Source organism: Silurus meridionalis, chromosome 21, assembly GCF_014805685.1.
Source record: "Silurus meridionalis isolate SWU-2019-XX chromosome 21, ASM1480568v1, whole genome shotgun sequence".
Lineage (NCBI taxonomy): Eukaryota > Metazoa > Chordata > Actinopteri > Siluriformes > Siluridae > Silurus > Silurus meridionalis.
In genome coordinates this window covers 614,589-622,088 of record NC_060904.1, presented here as the reverse complement: position 1 = coordinate 622,088, position 7,500 = coordinate 614,589, and the positions used below count along the sequence as shown (strand labels likewise).

At 38.5% G+C, this 7,500-nt stretch overlaps 1 protein-coding gene across 3 annotated transcripts in view; it reads left to right on the top strand.

The window, feature by feature from the left end:
* sh3kbp1 (SH3-domain kinase binding protein 1) overlaps nt 1–7,500 on the top strand; it is a 35,887-nt gene that overhangs the window by 10,949 nt on the left and 17,438 nt on the right. The gene's annotated exons all lie outside the window — the stretch shown is intronic.

The following is a 7,500-nucleotide window of genomic DNA, read 5'->3' as shown; positions in this document are numbered from 1 at the left end:
TTGCTGCGTTGCAGGATACAGACTACTGAAGCGAACAGGATGCTCTGTGTGTGTGTGTGTGTGTGTGTGTGTGTGTGTGTGTGTGTGTGAGTGTGTGTGAGAGAGAGAAAAGGATCAAATGCACTGTGTTTTCTTGTTTTTGTTGTTATTGTTGTTTATAAAGTCCATATATGGTAAAAGGGCAGAGTGGCCATGACCATAAATGGAAATGTGGGCGTGTCTGTGAGTCTGTATGCTTTCACCACTTATTTATTAATTCATTATTTATTTATTTATTTAAAGCTAACAGTGAAGCAACGATCTTTATAAATACGTGTGCAGCCATAACACACTCAGAAGCGTATGTTGATTTGAAGATGGGCGTGTCTCCGAGTCCATATATGGAACTGAGGCCACACCCACTGGTACACAGCCTACAGAAATGCACTCTGTAGATATTCAGCAAAAGTATGTATTCTCTAAATACTGAGTCAGAGTTACAGTCTGTTCACTCTTCTACACACACACACACACACACACACACCCACACACACACACACACACACACACACACACACACACACACACACACACACAGAAAAAGAGAAGTCTGAATGAGGGCGTGGCCGGGTTCCTGTCAGCTCCTCATGAAGTTTCTGCAGCATCATTTCCTCTTTTATTGTCTATCAGAGCTGTCAGTGATCATCACATCCTCCATTAGTGACCTGAGCAGATCTGAATCAACACCAAAACAACTCCCGCAAATCGACAAACTGATTCTGATTCAAAGAAACACACACATATATATATATATATATATTACATCTCCGCTATTTTCCCACGTTATTTCCAAGCGTCTTCGAGTCTTTTTTCCTGCCCGTGTGACCACAAGGTTCGAATCAATTCTCATTTTAGTGTAAAACCGCTATCCATTAGCATCTCTTATATTATACAAGTTCCTGTTTTCTTTCTGACCTCACGGAAACGTCAAAAATAAAAGGTCACGGTTGCACATGTAACCCACACGACACACCCTGCATCTGAAGCAGGAGGAGAAGAAATACAACAGCAACCTGAGTTCACATACAGATTTCCCACACACACACACACACACACACACACACACACACACACTTCTGGGTTATTTTCAGTGTTTTTCTGTGTTTCTGGGACGGAGAGGTGCAGTCTATATTTCACTTAAAAATAATTTTTTGTAGAATTTCAGGGTAAGTCTGAACACAGTTACTGTTTCTAGGATCATCTATTAATATTCTATATACGCTAATTAATATTAACCACATGCTCATTGATATTCATTATACACTCATAAATATATATTAAACAACCATTAACATACATTTTATTATCATTAATATTAATTAGACACACATTATTGCTCATTATTCTCTCTTGTTTATTAAACACTCATTTGGCATACTCATTAGTTTTAAATTATTTACTTATCAGTATTCTTTATTCACTCATTAATATATTCACCATATGCACATTAATGTTCATTATACACCTAATAACATTCATTATTCGATCATTAATAAGCATATGGTGAATATTAATGTTCATTAGACACATTCATCTTTAAGATACACTCAATAATGTTTATTATACACTTATTAATGTTCACCATATGCTCATTAACGATTGTTTTTTTCTAGCATTCAGCATACTTAAATCAATTAAATTATTATTAGGCACACACACACACACACACACACACACACACACACACACACACAATGTTTTAGGTGTGAAGAATGGAATCTCAGCTCAGGTTTTATAGCTATTTAAACAAAAATAGTGTGTGTGTGTGTGTGTGTGTGTGTGTGTGTGTGTGTGTGTGTGTGTTTACTGAGCAAGGTTAGTTTGACATTTTCATCACGATCATGAAAAAACCTTGATTTTAGTGTTGAATTATTTCCAGATTAGATATCTGGGAGAAAAGTGGAGGCGGAGTTGGACTGAATTCCTGTGACTCACACACTCGTGAACTTTTCTCTGTCTGCTAGCAGATGTGTGTGTGTGTGTGTGTGTGTGTGTGTGTGTGTGTGTGTGTGTGTGTGTGTGAAGTGAAAGACTGGTGTACAGTTAAACAGGATGAATGAGAGCATGGGTAAAGGTCTTGCTTCACCTTCACTTTGTTTCTCTTGAGTTTTTTTTAAATATACAAAAGAACGCAGTCAATAATCCGAAATCCGAACCGTCGTCTCTGATGATTCCACAGTCTGATCCTCCTGCACCCTGTGGGCTGACATTCTTCACTTCCCCTGAACTTCCCACTGATTAGTGCCTGAAGAACTTGTCATATCTGAGCTCGAAAATAGGAGCAGAAATAAAACAAATACTCTCGTTTGAGTTAAGCGAGTCATTAATATTCTAATTATTGACTTTTTTACATTCAAATTAGGAGAAAAAAATTAATTTATTTGACTTTTTTTTTTATTGACTTGTGGCTTTATTGTGAGTTGAATGATAAAAATGGAGCTCAGAAACACACTGATATAAATGGGTTGCATTGCTGCTGAACAAATTGAACACACACACACACACACACACACACACACACATTCACACGTACTGCTCTATTTTTCCTGGATGCACTCAGTCGAGTTTTTTTCTAGCTGTAACGTTCATAAAGTTTGTCTCTTGTGGAAATGATGTGTGTGTGTGTGTGTGTGTGTGTGTGTGTGTGTGTGTGTGTGTCTCTACAGGTGTTTCCTGTTCTATAGTTTTCCCTGTTCTGTAAATCTCATCACTATCCTGTTTGGCCGACTGTGAAAATCTCTCATATTCATCAACATTCATATAAATATTTATTTAATTTGAATAAACTGAGTTACATTTATATTTATATTCATTTATTATTAATTCAACAAAATAATAAATATTCATTATATATACAAATAAGAAACATTAGATTTGATGATGGTGATGATGAAGATGGTGGTGGAGGTGATCGCATTGATTATGATGATGATGATGATAAAGATGTATTGGTGGTGATTATGAAGATTATGATGGTGGTGGTGGTGATGATGATGGTGGTGATGAAGATGGTGGTGATGATGATGATGAAAAAGTGCAGTCAGAATTTAGTATCTGCACTTCTACTGAGTGAAGGATGTGTGGACTTTGTACTGGATGAAGATGATGATGGTTGTGTTGGTGGTGGTGATAGCATTGATGATGATGATGATGATGATGATGATTGAGATTATGATGAAGGTAACGATAGCAGTGATGATGGTGTTGGTGATGGTGGTGGTAATTGAGATGATGATGATGCAGATGATTATGATGATGATGATTACTGTGATGAAGATAATGATTGTAGTGGTAATGACAGTGATGGTGATATGATGAAGATGGTGGATGTGGTGGTGGTGATGTGATAGCTTTGATGATGATGATGATGATGATGATGATACATAATAAGTCTGTGTATAACCCTGGATCAGAATGTTCTGATATTAGAAAAAGTAGAGCATTTGTAGCAGGGTCTTAAGGAACCTCTGTAGAACTATTTTCAAAAGTAAACCAAATACCAAGAAGTCCTTTCAGGTTCTAGATATGAAGAAGAACCTAATCAGTAGTGTGTGTGTGTGTGTGTGTGTGTGTGTGTGTGTGTGTGTGTGTGTATACACTGTTGGGGAGATGGGATTACTGAAGGCTTCACTGGAACTCTTTCTAATTACAGAACACTTCACTGTGGGGTTCCGTGGAGAACTTCCTTGCAGGTTGCTGTAACACGTTCTGTCGCTTTAGCCTCGTCTCACCCAGAAAGCATGACGGAGACGATGATTCCCTCTGTGCTGTTTCCGTGGCAACCAGTGTCAGGCTGTGGAGACGCCACAGAAATGATCTGAGTCTCTTGAGACGGCTGACCAAAAGTCTGGACATGTCACACACACACACACACACACATACACACACACACACACACACACAGTCTAGAATCAGCTTTTTCATTTGTCTGTGTACATCATTAGCACAGAAACTGAGCAGGACACGTTCACAGAAGAAAGGGTCATGTGACCCTGTGAGAGGATTCTCATTGGCTTGATCTAAACCTATAGTGCATCGGGAAAGTTTCCACAGCGCTTCACTTTTCACACATTTTATGTCATAGCCTCGGATTAAATAATTTTCTTCAAAATTCTACATGCGAAACCCTTTGCTAATTTATTTATTTTTATAAATAAAATAAAATTCACATGTACATTAGTAGTCGTTTGCTCAGTACTCAGTTGAAACTCCTCTGCACCAGTTGCAGCCTCAAGTCTTTTTGAGTTTTTGAGGTTTTTTTTAGTTACTTTTAGGCAGTTTCTCCCGTTCTTCTCTGCAGAACCTCTTAAGCTCAATGGGGAGCGTCGGTGCACAGCCTTTTTCAGATCTCTCCAAAGATGTTCAATCGGGTTCAAGTCTGGACTCTGGCTGGGCCACTCAAGGACATTCACAGAGTCCTGTAGCCACTTCTTTGTTTTTTTTGGATGTGTGCTGAGGGTCGTTGTCCTGTTGGAAGATGAACCGTGGCCCAGTCTGAGGTCCAGAGCGATCTGTACATTTCTGCATTCGTCTTTCCCTCGATCCTGATGAGTCTCCCAGTTCCTGCCGCTGAAAAACATCCCCACAGCACGATGCTGCCACCACCATGCTTCACTATAGGGATGGTATTGTCCAGGTGATGAGCAGTGCCTGGTTTCCTCCAGACATGACGCCTGGCATTCAGGCCAAAGAGTTCAAGCTTTGTTTCTCATGGTCTGAGAGTCCTTCAGCTGCCTTTTGGCAAACTCCAGGCCGTCATGTGCTTTTTACTGAGCAGTGACTTCCGTCCTGCCACTCTACCATACAGACCTGACTGATATAAATACTGTTAATTACACAATACATTAATGTTTATAATTCATTTAATTTATTAAACTGCCAGAGATTTTTTCCTTTTGTTTAGAATTATTTTCTAATATAATGTTCTAAAGTTTATGGTGTGTGCTGAAGAAACCTCAAAAAAATGATTATAATCAATCAATTTTGTCAGAAAGCGCTTTAGCCAGACGTCTGTGAGATGGCTCGGTGCTTGTGGAGATTCATTCAGGGTGAGGTGAGGAGGTTCCTGGGGTGAAGTCAGCGTTCACATTCATCCCAAATGTGTTCAATAGGGTTGGAGCTCTATAGCAGGAGATCTTCCACTCCAAACCATGGAAAGCAGATCTTCATGGAGCTGACTTTATGCACCAGGGCTTTGTCCTGCTGGAACAGGTTTGGGTCTCCTAGTTCGAGTGAAGGCAATGTTTTATGCTCCTTCATCCAAGAATGTCTTGTACAACTGTGTGTTTCCAAGTTTGTGCAAACATTTGGAAAAGAACCACATATGACCACAAAGTGTCCCAATACTTTTGGCCTTATTGTGAATATTATATGAATATATTTCGTTTTAAAATCGAGTTTTTCTGCAGGTTTAATCACAGGAGTTTATTTTGGTTATCTGAGAGGAAATGGTTTAACCTGCAAACACTGGCCTCTGTGTGTGTGTGTGTGTGTGTGTGTGTGTGTGTGTGTGTGTGTGTGTGTGTGTGTTATACGGTGCAGAAGTTTGCAGCTGTGGTTTAACTGTGGTGTCTGAGCTCGAAGCAGGAAGTGTGTGTTTAAAAAGTTCATCACAGATGTTGCATAAAATGTATGCACACACACACACACACACACACACACAGACGAAAGAGAAGTAAGTGAAAGATTCATGATGGCCTTTCAATGGTGATGTTGTTCTGATGAACAGCTTAGTGTTTTAATACTGTGTGTGTGTGTGTGTGTGTGTGTGTGTGTGTGTGTGTGTGTGTGTGTGTGTGTGTGTGAGAGAGCTTGGCCACTGACGTCCCCACTAAAGTGATGTTACTGTTATAAAGATTTCTTGCACATTATCTTCGCAGTGGCTTATGTTTACTCTCTGTATTTAAATTGGAGCCTGAAGTGGGCGTGGCCAGAACACAGAGGGTTTGTTTAGACCGTCGTGACCAGGCTGATACTACAGATGACGCCATGACATTGTTTTAGTTATTTTTACTTCACAAAGCTCATGTGGTGCAACCGTGTGATTTCATGTGCTGATTATAGAAACTGTTAAAAACGTCAAATAACTTTTCTAAATAAAATAATTTGTTACAATTTTACACTTGAAACTTTTGCAGCTTTAAAACTTTAGAAATGTAAACACTTTGTAATAATTCTGATTAAAATGCTTTTGCTGAATATTAATATTCAGTTGCATCACTAATTATAAATGTAGCTGGATGTTAGCCGTGATCATGTCACTTCTCCGGTGGCCACCAGAGGGCGCTGAGGCACAGAAAGATTCAGATCAGGGTTGAAGGTAATGTAACCTCACAATGGTTATTTATTTAAATGTGTAAATTCACTTGAAGCAATGATTCTGATTCGGCCATTTCTATTGAAAATGTTTTATACATTATAAAAATACAAGACGTTTTCAGAATTTTTTACATTTTAGATTAGAATAGTTTGGATTAGATTAGATTTAACTTTAATGGCATTGTGCAAAGTACATGTACAGAGCCAATGAACTGCAGTAATTTATCAAATAATATAACTGCATTTATAGTTTATCAAAATATCAGATATTTTCTGACTTTATTCCCAGAATCTTGTGTTTCTATTTTAGCTCTAATACGCTGTTGTTGTGTTTTGATAAGAGATTTGGATTGAATTTCATGAAATGAGTCAGATGATGTGGGTGAGGCTTCACATTCACTCCCTTTGTGATTTCAGTGTAAATCATCGCTTCAATCATTGAGGGTTTTTTAGAACTGTTTTTTATATGAGATATTACATATAAACAACTTCTTTTTCTACTAAAACATTAATTCCGTGTTTTTTTTATTGAACTGAATGAAATATTTGGAGATCTCTTCCCTTTTTAACACCATGAAATCTTTCAGAAATTATATTTTCAGTTCAGACTTCAGGATTTAAACCACATTTTTGTACTTCATCTGATAATCTGAAGGATTTTTTATTATCGAATCGTTTTTGGAGCTTTTGCCCTCAGCACTGATCTCTGCTCTGGTTCCTCTCACACAGACACTGAAGGTTGGACGTTTCTGTGTGTTGATGTGGAACTTCTCACAGCAGTGTGAAATGGGTTGTGATGCTGAGTCAGCCTCAGGTCAGCGCTGGTTTCTCGCCTCGCCATGTCACCGCCTTGTCGGGTCTCTCAGTGAGGTCATGTGACACTGTTAGCTCTGATCAGTCATGTTCCTCGTAACGAGGAACCAAGGCCAGACGAGGATGATGATATGTTGGTGATGAAGATATTTGTGTTGGTGATTATGCTGAAAAGGAGAATAAAAATGGGAATGATACTGATGAAGATAATGATGATGATGATGATGATGTTCATGAAGATGATAATGACGATAAAGATGGTGAGGATATTTGAAGAGGAGATGATGATGATGATGATGCTGATGATGATAAGAAAAAGTGATGATAATG